Below are 20012 nucleotides of genomic sequence, written 5' to 3'. Positions count from 1 at the left end.
GAATTTTTAATTTCTTCTGGTTATTTCAGTAAGATCTTGAAAACAAAATAAACTGGTAATTGGGAATTACCTTAATTGAGCAAATTAAAAGAAGTATTTAAAGTCACTTCTGGGGAAGATTTTATGTTTAGTAGTGTTTTTATGTTTGCTATGTTTGAAGATATTGATGAAATATATTAACATAGCTTAATATCTTTATTACGAATTATGTTATATATTATGAAGTTAATATATCTGTTGATTCATACACACATATCATCAAATGTTGATAGTTTTTCTTTCCAGAGCTCCAAAGGAAAATTATTTTGACGTTTTGTAGCCAAATGGACTCTCACTTTAGGTGTCCACAGCTGATAACCAATTTTGTTCTTGGATCTTACGTTGAGTGCTTGACATAAATACATGTTGAGAAACAACAGTTGTCTTTGTGCTGTGCCTTCATGTATGGCTGGAGTCTAAAATAAATGTTATATTTCAAGTAAACTGTTGAAAAGTCTGACTTTACTATAATGGTGATTCAGTTCTTTTTTATATATGGATTTGCCTTAAAGTATTTTATCCTTGGAAACATTTGCATATACTTTCAGGGGTTTTGTAGTCCCATTTGCTTTTCTTTGCTAAATTCTATCCTTTACCCTTTCCTAAATCTGGTCACTCATCCTCCCAAGCTGTGTTAATATTGAGAATTATGCAGGAGGAAAGGTGGAAATGAGCGAAGTATGGCCTCAGAGGTATGTGTTTATCTTTTGCTTTATTTGACATTGTTTTGGCCTTAAGCAAAAAGAGGACATTTGCTTTTGTGATTCACTTGCTTATATAAAGGAAAAAGAACCACCTGCCTTTTTTTTTTTTAAAGAAAGACATCTTTAATAATTCTATTTTAGGATTTCTTCAAGGTATGACATATACCCTAGATTAAAGGCATTCGTATAGTCAGCATGAATCTAGCCTCAGTTCATATTAATGCCTGTAAGAGTCGATTCTGTGCCAACACCGTTTCTAGGGATGGAATTAACAGCAAGGTGCAACAGCTCACAGCTGTCAGAATAATAACTCACTATCTGAATGTCAAGAGTTGGTGGGAACCATATATGCTTGGGGATTTTAAGTGTCCCGAAGGGTTTGTAGAAACTTGGGTCAGTCTAAATTTGACTTTGTTCCCCTATCCCCAGGTTGTTTTCATTGGGAAATTTGAGCTACAAGTTCTATTCTGTGTTTAAGTGGTTATTCCTTGCAGTATAGCGAATCGGAAGTAGGTATGTGGGAATATAGTTGAAGAAGACTGCAGCCTGCCCCGAGGTAAAGATGTTTAGATAGACTGAAATAGAGTGAGAATGGAGGGTTCTTTGGCACCCTTCCAAAGGCTCCCCTTCTAGTTTTAAACTCTCTGAGGTATTTGGAAGGAAAGCAGTATTAAAATTTACATATTAAACACTTCCCATTCTGTAATGATCCCTGAATTTTTGATTTATATTAATCAGGCCTGGTTAATATTTTTTCCCATCCATAGACTGAGAGTTCCTTAATGATCTCCTTGAGGTCAAGGATAGTGTCAGTCTTACTGTGTGTCCTTAGGGTGCTCAGTAATATTTGCAGAATGGAAGACCAAATGACAGTGCCTATTGGCTTAAGGTAACACTTGCTTTTCCATTTTAATGTAACTGCTATTGAAATAATTATCCCCTTCTTCCTCCATTATTTCCAAAAAAGCATTCATTGGGTGATTGTGTTAGATTTTCACAAATAATACCCATCCTGTTGGCTACATTGTATTAATAATCTCAACTGGGAAGAGTTTCACGTTTGAAGAGGTGGGATTCTATGCAAGACATTTGCCTGTTTCTTCTTAAACCCATTCCCTGCCCTTCTCTTGCTCTTCTGTTTATTATTGGGCCAGCACCTGCAGTCTGTTTCTTAGGTTCCCTTGCTAACTGGTTTCCAGTTAAGTTTGGCCAACAGCAAGAGAATGGTGGGCAGGAGGAAGGGAGAAGCCAGGGCATGTCTTCCTGGGCACTTCTTGCTGTCTCCTTCTGCTTCAGGTTGAGTGCCTGACAGTGGCTGTGCCTCTTCTTTGGTTCCAGCTCCCACCTCATAGTCCCTTCTGCAGTGGCCTCAGTTTCTTCTGGGGGCTCTGGTAAAGCACCTCAGCCCTTTGCCCCTCTTGCTCAGAGGTTGATAGTGGCTCCTTTCTCTCTTTACTTCCCTTGTTTCCTTTCTTCCTTCTTTCCTTTTTTTTTTCATCTTCTGATTGAAATATAATTCAGATACCATAGAATTCACCCTTTCAAAGTGTACAATTCTTTGGTTTTTATTATTATTTACTTATTTGTTATTTATTTTATTATTCACAGACTTGTACAAATATCACCAATATCTAATTGTAGAACATTTCTAAAACATTTTCATCATCCCAGAAAGAACACTTGTACCCATTAGCAGTCACTTAAGTTCTCTTCTCCTCACAGCCGCTGGCAAACACGAATTTACTTTTTGTCTCTGTGGGTTTGCCGCTTCTGCATATTTCATGTACATGGAATCATACAACACATGGCCTTTTGTGACTGGCTTCTTTCAACTAGCATAATGTCTTCAAGGTTCATCCACGTTGCAGTATATATCAGTACTTCAATTTTGTGGCTGAATGATATTCCCATTGTATGGATATACCACATTTCACTTATCCATTCATCAGCTGATGAACATTTGGTTGTTTGCATTTTTGGGGCTATTATGAATAACACTGCTATGAAGTTTCATTTGTAAGTTTCTGTGTGAACTTATGTTTTCAATTCTCAGATTGAAATTCTCAGTTCTCTTAAGCAAAAAGAGATAGACCTAGGAGTAGAATGACTGGATCATAAGGTAACTATACACTGAACATCTTGAGGAGCTAGATAGTAGCTTCTTTCTGTTGCACATCTCTGCATTATTGTCCTCTTTGGCCATTTGGCTTTTCTAGCCCCTTTATGACTAGCTTCCTGTATAAAATATTCTCTATTAAAATAGAGAACTCTGGCATAAACTCTCTTTCCTGGACTGAACCCTGACTGAGATGGTTTCATGAAAGTCAAGGCTATTTCCTCTCCCAAGTTTCTTCTCTTTTGCATAACTGAGAAACCACAGTTATGCCAATAAGAAGAAACCACAAAGTTGTCAGCATTGTCAGGGAACAGGGTGTCTGGTTAGTTAGATTTTGCAACTTTATCTGGTAATTTGCTGCCATCTCTAACCTGGTGACTGTTCTTTTGAACCTACCTTGTTTCCCCAACAGTCACCAACTTTGAGTATAAGTAGTTCATTTGGAGAGAGATTCCAGGACCCTCCAAGAAAGAGAGTAGGGAAGTGAGAGGGGAGGGAATAAGTCCATAAAAGATGCCTTGATGAGCAGGTGACTGTTGAGGGCAGCTGGGGCTCAGTCCTGCTGAGGACCTTGGAGAAACTATACAGTGCGTGTCTCAGAATTGTCTCACCTGAGGGGTATGGAAACTGAGGTATCTCTCCACTGTATTTTATTTGTCATGGCTTGACGGCTGCTCCCTAGGGAATTAATTCCCTGAGCACTTCAGGCATAGTCCTGTGGCCAGAGAAAGCCTGAAGGTAGGGTCCCAGATGCTTGCAGGAAGAGCTGGTGTAGCGTGTTTAGACATATACTCATGAATGTTGGCAGGGGTTGGGGGGATCTGTAAACTCCTCTAGGATAGAGACCTTGCATGTGTATCTTTAAATTTTACTTGTGAATAATAAGAATTAGTTGATATTATGCATGTGTGAAGGCAACTGCCCAGGGAAGGAAACTTCCTGAATTATATATTGGAACTGTCATCTTATGTTTATACATTGGGACTCTTTCAGATATTGATCTCGAAAGTATGTTTTTAGAAAGAACCACAAATTCTCGATGTGCAACCAGACCGTCAGTTACACTGTCAACACACCTTGAAAGAAGCCTCATAGAAATACAAAGTTAAAATTTCCTTGATGCTTTTAGCTGTAGAGAATACAATCCATACGGGAAAATAGAATCTTCCACCCAAGGTTTTCATAGACACAAAGCAGAAGTCTGTGAGTCATGGACTTTGTGACTTCAGAAGTCCATGAGAAATGACAGTATTAAAAAAAGATTGATTAAAAATCAAGAAGTTTTGAGGAGTTTCTTAAAACAATGGACCAATAGAGAGAACCTGTTTAGATCAAGTTTAAAAAGGCAGTGATAAAAATGTAAATTAGTAATTGCCTCTGGATCTCTTAACCAGCTGAATAAATTTAGATGTAATCAATTCTCCTCCCTCAGATTAAAGCTGTGTTTTCATTAGGTTGAAAGCAAAGTGATAGAAAAGTGGAGAGTTTTTAAAATTATTGAGAAATTACATGTAAATGGGTTAAAGCCACTGGCATTTGGGAAGCTTCTTTCCTATTCTTGAATCTAGTCTAGGGCAGGGCTGTGCCACATCTAAAGGATTTTAAAGAGTTTGCAGTTTCCCCTGGTCATCCAAACGGGTCATAGTGATCACTGTTACATAAGTTAATTACAGAAAGTTCACTATCCATGCCTTGATCCCTGCAATCTGGAGCAGGAAATGCCATTTAATCATATCTGGCATGGTTTGTCTCCCTATTTGGGAACCCACAGCAATTTATACTTTGCATGTAGCATCCTCCACTTTCTGTTTCATGCCTTCAACTCCTTTCTCCATAATCCCCCTTGTTTTCTTAAGGGCAGTGTAAGCTTCAGCAAACCTTATCACCTGTTGGAATCTAAGATTCCCCAGCTGTAGAGTACAGATAATAATAGTAGCTACTTCAGAGTTGTAAGAGTTAAATGAGAAAACACATGATAGCTTCACGCAGTGGCTTCACGTAGTAGTAGTGAGTAATTGGTAGCAGTTATGATTACACCTAGGCCCCACTCATGTGCCTGTTTTCTTCTTGAGTGACCCCCCATTATCTGCTGCTTCAGCCTTCCACCCATCCTCTTTTACATCCTTGGGATCTTTTTCCAGAAATTTATTTCTCTTTCTCTCTTGCTTTTAGTCCTCCTCCCTTCCCCCATCCTATTTTTCTGGTTCTTTCCTTTATGTTCTGACCCTAAATTCAAAATAAAACTAACAAACAACCCCGTTCCCACCAAGTCTGCTCCAACTTAAGTTACTGTTCTATTTTTTCCCTTTTTTCTGCTAAATTTCTTGGAACAGTTGTCTGTGCCTGCCACATTCACTTTGCTTCCTAGTTACTCTGCACCCCCTGTGCCCTGGCTTTGACATTTTCTCCCAAATGTGACTCTTCTCAAGGTCATGAATAAGCCCCTGCTGGCGACATCCTGAGGCTTCTTTGAATTCTTTATCCTCCTTCACTTCTTAGCCCTATTTCACACTGTGCTCACACCCTCCTTGAAAATGTCTGTGCTTTTGGCCTCTGTGGCCTTGCTCTCCAGGTCCCCTTCCTTTCTGACCACTCCCCTTCATTTGTCCAGGTCCTCCCCTATTTCTTAAAGGCTGGTGTTTGCAAGTTTTCTGTCCCTGGGACTCTTCTTGCTCTTCCTGAAATTGCTGTCTTAGTGCATCCATGTCCAAGGCTTTGGTTGTCATTTTCTCATGGTAAGGGCTTGTTCTGAGCTCCATCTACTTACTAGTCATTTCTAACAGGCTGGGTACTGCCTCCCAAACTGAACCAATTACCTTCTGACACACACCTCTTCCTTTCTTCCTTCTTATGCTTAATGGTATCAGCATCCACCCAACTGCTCAAACTGGAAACCTACCTCACTTGGACTCTTCAGCCACTCGCACCAGGGTGCATTTCACCATTTTACTTTTTGGCTTTCAGATCCACTGCTTCCTCTTTGCTCCCCCTGCCACTTCTCTAGTTTAAGACTTTGTGGTCTCCCAGATGAATTGTTACGATAGCAATTTATGTCATCTCTAGACCTGAAGACTCCCATTCCCCTTCACATTTCTTAAAGGTGGATTGTATCAGGCCACTTCCCTACTTAAAAACCTTTGATAGATCTTCATTGAATACAGCAGTGTTTCCCTCTTTGTGCCTTGCATGGTGGTTGAAGAGAATTAAGCGTTACTGGAATGGACCTGGCTGGGAGGCAGAGTTGCCCAGAGCTGAGTTAGGGGTGGAGGCATGGAGGATAAGAAGAGATTGGGAAGGGAGGAGGAGAGCCTTTTATCAGGTTCATTGGTGATGGTCCCAACTTAGACACATTTACTTCTTCCATGCTCAGGCCCCCACATTTCTCCTCTGCTCCCCCTACCAACTTCCACTGGCCACTCATCCTGTGATGGGTTTCCCTGCAGCCCAGTTGCATGGATTTCCCAGGCAGAAACACCATGGCCTTGTGCCTCAGGCTGGTGCTGGAATCTAAGGACCAAGTGTCCTAGGAAAGGTGAGAAAGGGCTGTAGCCCCAATTCCAGTTCATGTCGCCATGAGGTCACAGGGTACCGGTGCTGGGAGCTGACCCACCTGGGTTGGAGCCATGACTCTTCTTCCCCTGCGGACAGTGTAAGTTTCAGCAAATCTCATTGCTTCTCTGAACTTCAGTCTCCTCAGCTATAGAGTGCTATAATATAGTGTAATATACTATAATAATAGTAGCTATTTTGAAGAAGTTGTGATAGTTAAATGAGGAAAAGCATATTGATAGCTTCATGCAGTGGCTGTACATAGCAGTGGTGAATAAATGGTAGCAGTTATGATTACACCCAGAGCCTTTCAGGCCCATTCATCTGCTCAACAATACTGAAAGTCTTGTCTGAAAGACCTGGTAATGAAACCTCCTAAAGAACCCACGTGAAGAAATTGTCAACAATATTTGGGACATTATGAGAATATACTCAAAAGATTTGCTAGAAGATCCTTGTAAGAATTTTCTCAAATTGTGAGGCAGGGGTGAATGTTATGGAGAATCTTTTTTCCATTATTCCGTTATTATCGAATAACATAAAACATTTTGAAGTAGAACAGGTTCTAGTGCTTTGGTCAGATGGCTTCTGGTGACAAGAGATTGTTGAGCAGAAGTGATGATTATCATTTTGGTTAGGAACGGATTCTCAGTTCTCAATTATATCAGTCAAGGGGGTTAAATTTATTTGGCTCTCTTCAGTTATGTGTACAATAAATCAGGATTTTCGGCCTGTGAGGGGAGAATTGTCCTACTGATGTGGAACCTCATCTTTTTAAACCCAGTGAAGATGAGCCAAATTTCTTTCATTATAAGTAGTCACCAACAGTTCCATTCTCATCACTGAGGGAACCTATTTACAGGTAGACATTTTTCACATCAATCAGATTTATTATTTGTATATTTGATTGTTGAGATACTTTCATTAAAATTTAGTAAATATTTTATAGATACCTTATAGTTCATGGCAAGAAAGATTTTCATTTATAATAACGATAGGATGCTTCCTTTTAAAATAAATTATACAAGGGAAAAGAAGAGAACTGACCTAATAACATTTTTAAATACAATGAAGTAAAATAGAAGAGTGGGTAGCTCACAGATAGTACAAAAACGTAAGCCTTATAGCATCCATGCTCCTCAGCATGGCCTCGGTACTGGGTTCAGCAGTGTTTCCCAAACTAACTTTCATGTCCATCTGGAATATCAGAATGTCACCTTATTTGGAAATAGTCTTTGCAGATGTAATTAGTTAGGGTGTGATCATATTGAATTAGGGAGACCCTAAATCCAATGACTGGTATCCTTATAAGAAGGCCATTTGTAGACACACGGGAGGAAGGGTCCATGACAATAGAGGCAGAAATTAGAGTGATGCAGCTACAAGCCAAGGAACCCCAAGTATTGCAGCAACCACCAGAAGCTAGGAGAGAGGCATAAAACAGATTTTCCCTCAGAGCCTTCTGAAGGAATCAACCCTGTTGACAACTTGATTTTTGACTTCTGTCCTCTAGAATTGTGAGAATAGAGTTGTTATTTTGAGGCACCTAGTTTGTGGTAACTTGTTAGAGCAACTTATATGAAACTAATACATCCTCCCTTCCCGCATCTGCTTATTATACTCATTCATCATATTTCCTGAAGATGCATGGTGATTCTCAGGCTTCTGTTCTGGGACTTTTCCTCTGTCTGGAATGTGCCTTATCCTAGCCTTTTCCTGCTTCTCTCACACCATCTGTTTGTAGGCCCTGCTCAAATTTACTGCCTCAGAATCCTTTCCTCCTTGCCCTTCCACTTCATCTATGCACAGTCCACCCTTTGTATCCCGTTGTTGTATTTTCTCTTCCCCAGATGTTGTACATAGTTTGTTCTGTGTCTGCATCCCTATTAACTCATATACTTCTTGGGAGCTGGGGCTGTTTTATCTTTATATTTCTGCTACTTGGGATGCGATGGGCACTTAATTGCTAGCATTAAATATTCAATTAATGAGAGTTTTTTTTTTTTTTTTTTTTTTTTTGATGTTGTTTGTTTCTATCTCTTAAAACCCAAGCCTATTTATTTCATTCTTTTTGGAAGATGTGTATAAAAATGAATGCTACTTTGGATATAAAAACAGGCAATTTTGAGATCAAAAGTTAAGTCTTCCTGGCCTTGCTGTTAGTAACTGCTACTTAAAATTTGTTTAATTTAGAACTTAATTTTGTGAAGTTAAATGGTGGAGTAAAAGGAATAAACCAATAAATAACTGTCTTGAAATTCTGGAGATGACTTCATTGAAGGCTCTTTAGAGTAAGGTCACTGACAGCAAATCAGAGAAATATTGAGGTGAGTTCACCGTATTAAAGACCTGAAAAGCTTTTACGCCCAGAATCATTCTTCATGCCGTTTCCTGCCACAAGATGTGGGAAATGGGTTACGTGGAAAATTTGTGGGAAGAGGTAGAAAACTTTTTATAATCCATAATCAGTTGAGGGTGATAATAAGACAGCTGTCATTTAAAGACTGAGAAAGGGTTTTACTCTAAGGAAAGGAATAGAATTACAAAGGGGAAGACCAAGCATTTCAAGGACTCCATCTATTTTATTATCTTGTGTTTCTAGAACTATCTTCTGGCATCACAGCATTGACCACTAGTTATGGTAATCAATTTATTATTCACGAAAGGGAGGGAAAACCCTGACTTCAACAGGTTCTTAAACCATAAATCAAATCCCAGTGAGGTGATGCATTTGAAAAGACTGATTGTGGTTGTGTTCTTAAGTATCAGTCCTATGCAGGGAAAGAAAAAAATTACCAAAGTGGCTTTGGTAGTAAATTTAGGTTTCCTGAAAGTGAGATATAGTTGCAAGATGGCTTTCTATGGGCTCTGTCAGAAAAAGTTTTTTTTTTTTTTAACAAAGCATTCTTTTAGCTGTAGATAAGAAAGGATCCACCCCTCTGCCAGAGGTGTTCTGGCTGTTTTCACTGGCTCGGTTCTTATTTGCAGTGCCTACCCACTGAGTCTAGGCTTGTCCTGCAGAGAGAATGTTTCAGGAATTGCAGTTCTCCCTTTTACTTTTGAGGATGATGCTCATTTCCAGTGTTGTCCAAAACTCCTAGTGCACACACCCCAATAAAAATCTGTTAAGGGAGGAACGACAATTTGATGAGCTGCTTCTGACAGTCTGAGGCCCCAGAGAAATACAGTTGATGGTTGGTGGGTTTAGACTCTTTTATTTATCCATTGCCCAAAACTTAAAAAAAAATTTTTTTATATGATTCTGTGGGTTGAGTGAGTGGGCTTAGCTGGGTGTTTTTTCTTCCTCAGATGATGTCAACTAGGGTTAGTCAGTTCTTTGCATTCAGTTGGCATCTTGGCTGGGCTCGAATGCCTTATGCTTTGCTGCTTCTCCACATGTCCTTTTCATGTGGCTAGCTAGGGTCTTCTTACAGCATGGTAGTCTCAGGTTAGTCAGACTTCTTATCAGCCGTCACCCAGAGCTTAGAGTCTAGGACTGGATCTAGAACAGTGTCACTTCTACCCAAGTTATAAGGCCAACCCAAATTCAGAAGGGAAGTAGACTCTACTTCTCAATGGGAAGAGTGACTTGCTTTTATAGGAAGGGAAAGAAGTGATAGCAGCCATTTTTGAAGACTAACACAGCCTCATTACTTAAATGAGCACTATTTAATTTTGTAATTTAGTTTTTCTCATACAAATTCAGCTCCCTTTATGTCAGCAATCTTACATTCCTTTGCCAATTCCGGTCAGCATTTTCTGGCCCTTTAGGAAAGATGGTTCTAATTATTTTATTATTAAAAAAATTTTTTTATTGGAGTCTAGTTGATAGTTCTCTTAGTTTCAGGTGTACCAAAGTGAATCAGTTATACATATACATATATATCAACTCTTTTTTAGATTCTTTTCCCATATAGGTCATTATGAAGTACTGTGTAGAGTTCCCTGTGCTATACAGTAGGTCTGTATTAGTTATCTATTTTATGTATAGTAGTGTGTATATGTCAATCCCAATCTTTCAATTTATCCCTCTCCCCTTCCCCCCGGTAACCATAGATTGTTTTCTACATCTGTGGCTCTATTTCTGTTTTGTAGATAAGTTTATTTGTACCATTTTTTTTTGATTCCACACATAAGTGATATCATATGGTATTTGTCTTTCTCTGTCTGACTTATTTCACTCAGTATGACAATCTCTAGGTCCATCCATTGCTGCAAATGGAATTATTTTGTTCTTTTTTATGGCTGAGTAATATTCCATTGTATATATGTACCACATCTTTATCCATTCCTCTGTTGATGGACATTTAGGTTGCTTCCATGTCTTGACTATTGTAAATAGTGCTTCTGTGAACATTGGGGTGCATGTATCTTTTTGAAATATGATTTTCTCCAGGTATATGCCCAGGAGTGAGTTTACTGGATCATATGGTAGCTCTATTTTTAGTTTTTTAAGGAACCTCTATACTGTTCTCCATAGTGGCTGTACCAATTTACAAAATGGTACAAAAATGATCTTCTCATTTTTTTATTGGGTTGTTTTTTTTTGATATTGAGCCACATGAGCTGTTTGTATATTTTGGAGATTAATCCCTTGTTGGTCGCATTGTTTGCAAATATTTTCTCCCATTCTGTGGGTTGTCTATTTGTTTTGTTTATGGTTTCCTTTGCTATGCAAAAGCTTTTAAGTTTAATTAGGTCCCATTTGTTTATTTTTGTTCTTATTTTCATTACTTTAGGAGGTGGATCAAAAAAGATTGCTGTGATTCATGTCAGAGAGTGTTCTGCCTATGGTTTCCTCTAAGAGTTTTACAGTATCTGGCCTTAGATTTAGGTCTTTAATCCATTTTGAGTTTATTTTTGTGTGTGGTGTTAGGGAGTGTTCTAATTTCATTATTTTACATGAGCTGTCCAGTTTTCCCAACCCCACTTATTAAAGAGGCTGTCTTTTCTCCACTGTATATTCTTGCCTCCTTTGTCATAGATTAGTTGACTATAGGTGCATGGGTTTATCTCTGGACTTTCTATTCTGTTCCATTGGTCTACATCTCTGTTTTTGTGCCAGTACCATACTGTTTTGATTACTGTAGCTTTGTAGTATAGTCTGAAATTGGGGCGCCTGATTGCTGCAGCTCCATTTTTCTTAAGATTGCTTTGGCTATTCAGGGTCTTTTGTGTAAAATTTTTTATTCTAATTCTGTGAAAAATGTCATTGGTAATTTGATAGGGATTGCATTGAATCTGTAGATTGCTTTGGGTAGTATAGTCATTTTGATAATAATGATTCTTCCAATCCAAGAACATAGTGTATCTCTCCATCTCTTTGTCTCATCTTTGATTTCTTTCATTACTATCTGATAGTTTTCTGAGGACAGGTCTTTTGCCTCCTCAGCTAGGTTTATTCCTAGGTATTTTATTCATCTTGATGTAATAGTAAATGGGATTGTTTTCCTTAATTTCTCTAATCTTTCGTTGTTAGTGTATAGGAATGCAAGAGATTTCTGTGTATTTTGTATCTTGCAACTTTACCAAATTCATTGATTAGCTCTAGTAGTTTCCTGGTAGCATCTTTAGAATTTTCTATGTATAGTATCATGTCATCTGCAAACAGTGACAGTTTCACTTCTTTTTCAATTTGGATTCCTTTTATTACTTTTTCGTCTCTGATTGCCATGGCTAGGACTTGCAAAACTATGTTGAATCAAAGTGGTGAGATTGGTCCTGATTTTTTTTAATAATTGGTATTGTTTAGTTAGGCCTTACTAAGTGCTCAGCCATGACTTCAGTTCTTTATGTATATGAGCAAGTCCTTATTAACAACCCTGTGAGGAAGATATTATTCAATTTTATTGATGAAAAAAACTGAGATGTTGAGCAAGCAAGAGGCTTGACCAAATTTTCACAATTTATAAACTTGTAGAGCCAGGTTTGAAAACTGGAGGGTTCCAACTTCAAAGCTGGTGCTTTTGCAATGAAACATGGTAGTTTTTTTAGGTCCATTTTGAAACTTCTATTTGAAACTTCTGTCAAAGCCAGCTGCACCAAACTTGTTGATTTCCCTGAGTTCTGCTCACAGAATTTCCCTGAAATAGATATTTCTGTTCTCTGCATGCAGAGCAGGGCAAAGGTCTATGAAGTGTTTCCGTTAATGGAAACTTCCCACCTTTCTGATTTATGCCTTCTTTAAAAGCAAAAACATTTTCTGGGACTTCTGCAGTTCTTCACACCACCCCTAGAATCCTTCCCATATTCACATACTACCCACCTGAGCAGTATGGAAGACATTTCCACATCCCCAGGTCTTAACTATTTTCTTGTCCAATATTAGCATATCTTAATTATATTTTCATTGCTGAAGTCTTAGACTGTGGCTGTCCAGAATACAGAGAATTTTTCAGTAGGTTAAGCAAATGTAAGTTTGGTTTTTACTGTTTTGAGTGTTAGATTCTTGTCATGTTCTCTTGTGAGCTTTATAGTCTTTTAAATTCTCTACTACATTCCTTTAGGCCATTAGTACTTTCTCAGCCTTTCTGTATTTCACTTTGATGTTAATATTTTATGTTTCTGATCATGTATTTACTGTTCACCATCATTAAAAAGTTAAATTGCTCAGTTGCAGGCTTTGGATTTTTATTATAATTCTTTAATTCCCTGAAGCCTGTTTCTGTGATAAAAATGACAAATATATGCAGAAACTGGTCAGATTTGGATGTTTAAATATTGTAATTCTCTTACAATAATTTAGTTATTTTTCAGAGAGTACCATGATGTAGAAGTAGAAAAGATCATAAAAAGGCCATTAAAAGTTTGACTTCCAACTGCTATAGCATGAGTAAAAGAGCTGGGCAGTAATGATGACAGCATGTTCTTGTTTCACTGCCTGGGTGAAGATTTTAATTCAAGATTGAAATTGGTACTGTATCTTAGACCTAAAATACTGGATGATGAAATCTATTTTGTCTGATATTAATATAGCCACTCCTACTTCCTTTAAATTTATGTTAGTACAGAATATCTTTTTCATTCTTTTTACTTGTTTTTCTTAATTTGCAGCAGCATAGAGTTTGGTGCTATCCCTTTTTTCTCCTAATCTAATTATCTCTGCTTTTTAGTTGTGTTTTTAAAGACCATTTACATTTAATATGGTTATTGGTATAATTGTATTGAACTGACCATCTTGCTTTTGTTTTCTGTATGTCCCTTCTGTTCTATGTTCCCTTTATACTCCTTTTCTTTCTCAGTCTTTCAGATTAATATTTTTATGATTCCATATTGTCTTCTTTGTCTTATTAATTATAACTTATTTTACTGGTTGCTTTGGTGTTTATATTATACATCTTTGACATATCATAGTCAATCTTTGCTATTGTACACTTAGAGTATAAGAGACTGGCAATAGTATACTTTCATTTCTCTTCTCTCTCCTGGCCTTTAAACTATTGTCATACATTTCATTTTTATGTATGTTGAAATCCCTGCAATACCTTGTTATTATTTTTGCTTTAAACAGTTAGTTATCTTTTAAAGAGATAAATTAAAGTTTTTTTTAAAAAGTCTTTATATTTACATTTCTAGATTCTATTTCCAGTGCTCTTCCTTCTTTTGTGTACCTCCAGCTTTTCATCTGGTATAATTTTCATTCTGTTTGAGGCACTTACTTTACTATTTCTTATAGTGCAGGTCTATTGGTGATTATTTCTTTCAGTTTTTTATGTTTGGATAAGGTCTTTGTTTCACCTTCATTTTTCTATCTATTTTCACTGTCTCCCCCTTGCCTCCCCCTCCCTGTCCCCCACTACCCTAGTCAGTACTTTAAAGATGTTGCACTGTTTTCTAGCTTACCTTGCTTCTGATGAGAAACCTGCTGTTTCTCATCCTTTGTACATAATGTGTCTCTTTTTCTGCACCCCTGACTACTTTTCACATTTTCCTCTTTATCACCAATTTTAAGCAATTTGCTTATGATGTGTTTTAGTTTTCTTCATTTTTCATAATTATGGTTGGGGTTCACTCAGCTTCTTGGGATTTTCCCCACAAGGAGTTTATTTTGGCTGACCTAGGGATGGGGAGGGCCCTGTATCTAAAAGAAGGTGTTGGGCCTCTTGTTGGTGAAGCATGATTGAAGCTGGTGATGTAGGACTCAGTGGAGCAGCAGAAACTTGATCTTGGAGTTGTGGAACTGCTTGACTATTGGCAGGTGGCACCTGCTGGCTGTGATTTGCTTCACCATCATGATCTGGATTGAGTGGGCCCAGGTGCTGTGCTGGCCACCTGAGTCATGATAGCATTGAGTGGCAGTGCCTGTGATGGTCAGGTCCCGGTACACCTGGTACACGTGGGCGCTCTGTCAGAGTTGTGATGCAACCAGATGCTGAAGTTCTTCACCTGCAGGAGGATTTCTTGAACACCTGCCCACAGTAGATAATTTCCCCTGAAGACTTCATCTTCTTCAGTTGAGACACAAAGTATCAGCACAGCATGATTAGGTACAGAGATTTTTATGTGGTAGAGGGGTGGTGAGTGGCATTTGGGAGTGGGCGGGAGGCCCCCCCGCCCACCACCACCTTATGCTCTTGTAGTGTGCATGAAGCCTTCGTGACACTCTCCAGGCTGGCCACCAGTTCACTGCTGCTTTGTTCATTTTTTCCTTGTGGGTTTTTTTTTCCTTGGTCCTATCTGTTTCATTTTGGATGGTTTGTTGCTATGCCTTGTAATTTATTAATCTTTGCTTCCACTTTGTCTAATCTCCTGTTAATACCATACACCATATTTGCATCTCATGCATTATAGTTTTCATCTCTAGAAGTTCAATACGTGTCTCTTTTAACACCTTCCAGGTCTCCATTTAACGTGTTCAGTCTTTCCCCTGATTATTGTCAGTTTTTGACTTTTATAGTTTGAAGCTATTTTGTGTTAGGAGCATACAAGTTAATACTTTGTGCATGCATATGCACATATGTATGTCCAAGTATGTATGTTTGTGTGTATACATACACATGCATGTATATCTATATACACACATATGTGTGTGTATATATATATATATATGTAAATAAAATCTGCGGAATTTTCCTTTTAAAGCTTTTTGCTTTAATTTGTACTTTGATACTAAAATTACAAAAAATCACTAAAATTACTATTTTCTTCTCGTTAGTATTAGCTTGGCCAATCTTTTCCTGTATTCTTATTTTCAATCTTTCAAGGTCTGTTTTTTAGGTATATCTCTTGTAAGCACTATAGAAATGAAATTAATTTTGTTTATTCTTGTTATCAGTCTTTGAATTAGAAGTATTCATCTGTTTATGGAATTTTACTCTCAGTCATCACAAGGAATCAGACAGAGAGTTATAAAAATAGCTGAAGTGGGAGAAGCATAGATGTTAAGAACTCTTACAATAGTCTTGGTCATAGGTCCCAATTTTAATGGTTTCTGACTTTCTTTCTTGAATAGAGGCTGGAATTCAAGCGACTCCCATCAAATTATCTTTATTCTTGGCATATAGACCTGAAGATGCTAGTGGAGAAAAATTATCTTACTTTCCTAAGGTTTTCATGCTTTCTCAGCCTCCTGTCTCATATGAGAATGGATCTTTTAAAGCGTTATGAACAGTATTATTTTGTATTTGAAAGTTAATTTTAAACAATGTCAGTATGTAAAAAAACTATTTCTTAGTGTATAGATTTTCTAATTGTCTCCATTTTCTTTAGTTTATGAAGTTGCTTCTTTTGGTCATTCCTTTTTAGTTGGCATACACTAAGTTTACTTGATCAGTGTTGGGGTGAATTTTTTATTCTAATAGACTATATACTGTTCAGGGTCATTTATAATGAATACAAGGTAACATGCCTATTATATAAAGAAAAAATAATTGTTTTTGTGAAATGAATTGGAAGATGTGACATAATTAGACAGTGGGCATTTGTATTCTATTATCGCTTTAGAGCTGCAAAAAAATGGAGGTAGTTTATTTCATCTTGGTAATGCTCCTTCTTTCTGGTCCAACAATTTATCAGAAATGTTAATCCAGCAAGCCGTAAGTGGGGCGGGGGAGGGGGAGAGAGGAGATTTAAAATTAGCCTGGAAATATTGCACAACTCATTAAAAATGTAATCATGCATAAAATGAGATCAATGAAAACTTATCTAAAAGTGCAAGGAAAAGGCATTTTCTAGTATGATACTGGATTTAATAGACTGGATTTTAATTTAGTCAGTTTGCTACAAAAAAATCCCTCCAGGCTAAATAAAACAGTTTTCCCTCCCAGTTATTGTACAGACAGCTAATTTTCAGACCCTTTCCTTCTGATATTCAGTCTTATCTCTTGCTGGGTACGGGTTTCACTATATTGCAGAATTTGTTTTCTTTACATTTTCCATTACTGCTTTCATTTGCATGATAAATGATTAGAAGTAGAAACAGGAAAAGAAGCAATGCAGACATTTCTTTATTAATTTTGTTTAAATTAGAATAACTTTTTTATTCATCCTCCTCCCTCCCCATTTAACAACCAGTGTATCTGAATTATTTTAATATTTTATTGTAGAGCTAGAGAAATGGGTTGCAGTTTTTTTCTTGCACTTTCTTCATGTAACATTTTATTTCATTCTTATGTTTGTAGTTTACATTTTGGTTCCTGTCTTGTGCAGTTAATGATATTGATGACTTTTTCTCTTAAAAGATACCCTGTGTTTAAGGCTGAGTCTAAGGTACAGGTGTTTAAAATGCGTTGACACTGATGAAACTGAGTGCTTTGAAGATTTATTTTGCAGACAATATCATCACAATTCTTAAGCAATAAATAGGGTTTGTAAAATTGGGCTTTATTTATGTCTTCTGCCCCTTCTATCTTAGCTGCTTTTCTAGTCTGATAATTTAGAATGTGAAATGATGTAATTAAGTAAACCCATTAATGAAAACTTTCTGATGTTTTCCTTTCCCCCCAAGTTGTAAATGAAAAGAAGCTAGCTTTATTAATAAGAACTTCTCTGGGCAAAATTTGCCTGAGCAAAAATTAGTATGTAAGCTGAATGAATGGTTCCAGCAAAATTTGTCTGTAACAGAAGAATTTTATGATTATTTTATGATAATTCACATAGCTAACTTTTCTTTTTCTATTACACAGATTTTATGTAAATACTTTCCTGTTCAAAAAAATTCAAACATTACTGTTTGTTTATTCTTCCTATCCTTCTCTCTTACCTAAAACTAACACACTAGTCCTCAGCTATTCTTCCTGACATTTTTCTCTGTAAAATAGACCTATACCTGTAGAAATACATTAGTTTTAATTTTTGTTAAATTATTCTAACATGAATTGTGTTACAATATTTTAATTTTTCTGCATTAAAAATTTTACTTAACATTATATATTGGAAAATTTTCCATTTCAATACGTATAACTATATTCTGTTGAAGTATTGAGTAGTATTCTATAACATGGAGCTAGGAAGATCTGGAAAGAACCTAAGTATCCATCTTTAAGGGAGTGTTAACTGCGACAAACAACGATGCAATAAAAACCTTTGTGCATACCTCTGTGCACAGTGGAAATGTTTTCTGGGGGAAGATGCCAAGAAGTAGGAGAGCAGGGTCATGGAACGCCCCTAAATTTTCCTCTGAGTGCTGTTTACCTAAATCCTATGCGTTTAACAATTGTCTCATTGTCGTTCATTTCTAAGTAGTTTTTGAGTTATATATTGATTTTTCTCTTAAACATGAGTTACTGTCTAGGGGAAAGTTTCTGTGTCCATGTAGATTTTTTGGGCTATCTTCTTGATGATGAATCTAAGTTTATTTCATTGTGATCGTTCAGTATAGCTTTGTATGATTTCTGCTTTACAGGAGTCAATGAGATTTTTCTTCATGACCTAATATGTGGTCAGTATTCTTTTGTGAGTGTCCCTGACTGAGGAGAATGTTCTTTGTTGTGTTCAATGTTCTACTTTATACCTATTAGGTCAAACTCATTAATTATATTATTCAAATACTCAGTGTTCTTACTTTTTGTTTATCTGTTTTATATGCTGGTTCCTGAAAGCTGTGTTGTTAGAAATGCCCAAAAGTTCATGTGTTACATTTTCTTGGCAAATACCTCTTTTTGTCCTTTTAGTGCATTTGTCTAAAATGGTTTCCTTTTTTCTAATACTGAGAATTGCTTAGTGTATCTTATACTTTTATCTTCACTCTTTCTGTATTGTCTTATTTTAGATACGTCTTTTAAATATAGTTTGTGGGTTTTCTACTGGAATATTTAAGTTCCTTTTCTTAATAGACAGCGATCCTTCACCCAGATTATAATTACCAGTGTTTTGGACTTATTTATGTTTTCTATTTGTTTTTCTACAATACAGTGCCTTATTTGTTTCTCCCTCTTTCTGCCTATCTTTGGTTGATCAGATTATTCTATTCCATTTTTTTCACTCCGCTTGTGGTTTGTAAGTTATATGTTCCACTTCTTTTTTTCTAGTCATTACACTTAAATTTTTAACATAGATAGTGATTGTATATCTTTCTGCCATTGTATGGGCTATCCCTACCCTGTCTCTAAATAATGTGAAAACCTTGACGTAGTTTTGCTTTTGTCACTTTCCACTTTCTCCAACGCTTCTCAAGTCTTGAGTTCCAAACTGTTAACATTTTTTGTTTGTTTGAAATCAACGTTTATTTAAATTTAATTAGTTTTGCTGGTTCTTTTGTTCACCCTTGCTTTTTATATCCAGTCTCTCTCTGATATTTTTTTTTTCTGGAGTACATTTTTGAGAAATTCTTGTTAGAGTGAGTTTGTGTATGGTAAATAGAATCCTTGCATGTTTGAAAGTATCGTTATTTTGAAAAATAATTATACCTTCAGTAGACTTTTAGGTTCAAGTCTCGGCCAGCATCTGGCATATGGTAGGCACTCTGCATGTTTTTTATGTGGAGAGCCTGCATAGAACTAGATTAGAGGAAGATGGGGTTCTTAACCCAAATGGTCCTGGGTACCCAGCTATATTGATTCTTGATTAGTCTTCTCTGGAACAGTCTGTCTAAGGACAGATGAAGTGGAACCCCTAGAGCTACTCTCAAATCAAGGGATCTTTTGTGGCACACATATAGGCAGTGCTCATAATGGAAGGAGAACTTTTCTGGAGTCTTTTAGGATTTCTTTCTTATCTTTGACGTTCTGAAAATTTCCCACAGTTATGTGTGTGTGTATTGATTATCACCCTCACCCATTCCTCTCTGTTCTTCTTTTACTCCTATTAGCAAATGTAGAATTTTTAGAATTTAGTTTTAATTTTTTAAAAATGTTATTGCAGTATAGTTGATTTATAATATCATGTTAGTTTCAGGTGTACAGCACAGTGATTTAGAATTTGTGAATCTATCCTTCAAATCTCTTTTTTTTTCCTTCCTGAACTTATATAGCTTTTGTGCTGTGTTTTGAGACAACTCTTTGGTTATATTTTCCAGTTGACTATTTTAGTTTACAGCTTTGTCAGCTTTTCTTTTTAGATCATGTATTGAGGTTTTAATTTCAATGATTTTTAAAAAGACTTTATTTTTTAAAAGAGCAGTTTTAGGTTCATAGCAAAATTGAGAGAAAGGTATAGAGGTTCCTCAT

At 36.8% G+C, this 20012-nt stretch overlaps 1 pseudogene; it reads right to left on the bottom strand.

Annotated features, from left to right (window-relative positions):
- Nucleotides 1-14488: 14488 nt before the first annotated feature.
- Nucleotides 14489-20012, bottom strand: part of LOC112411802 (uncharacterized) — a 19309-nt pseudogene continuing 13785 nt past the window's right edge.

The sequence above is a fragment of the Neophocaena asiaeorientalis genome, unplaced genomic scaffold (genome assembly GCF_003031525.2).
Source record: "Neophocaena asiaeorientalis asiaeorientalis breed wild unplaced genomic scaffold, Neophocaena_asiaeorientalis_V1.1 scaffold678, whole genome shotgun sequence".
Classification (NCBI taxonomy): domain Eukaryota; kingdom Metazoa; phylum Chordata; class Mammalia; order Artiodactyla; family Phocoenidae; genus Neophocaena; species Neophocaena asiaeorientalis.
Note: the sequence above shows the minus strand (reverse complement) of the source record. Positions and strands in the feature narration are given on the sequence as shown.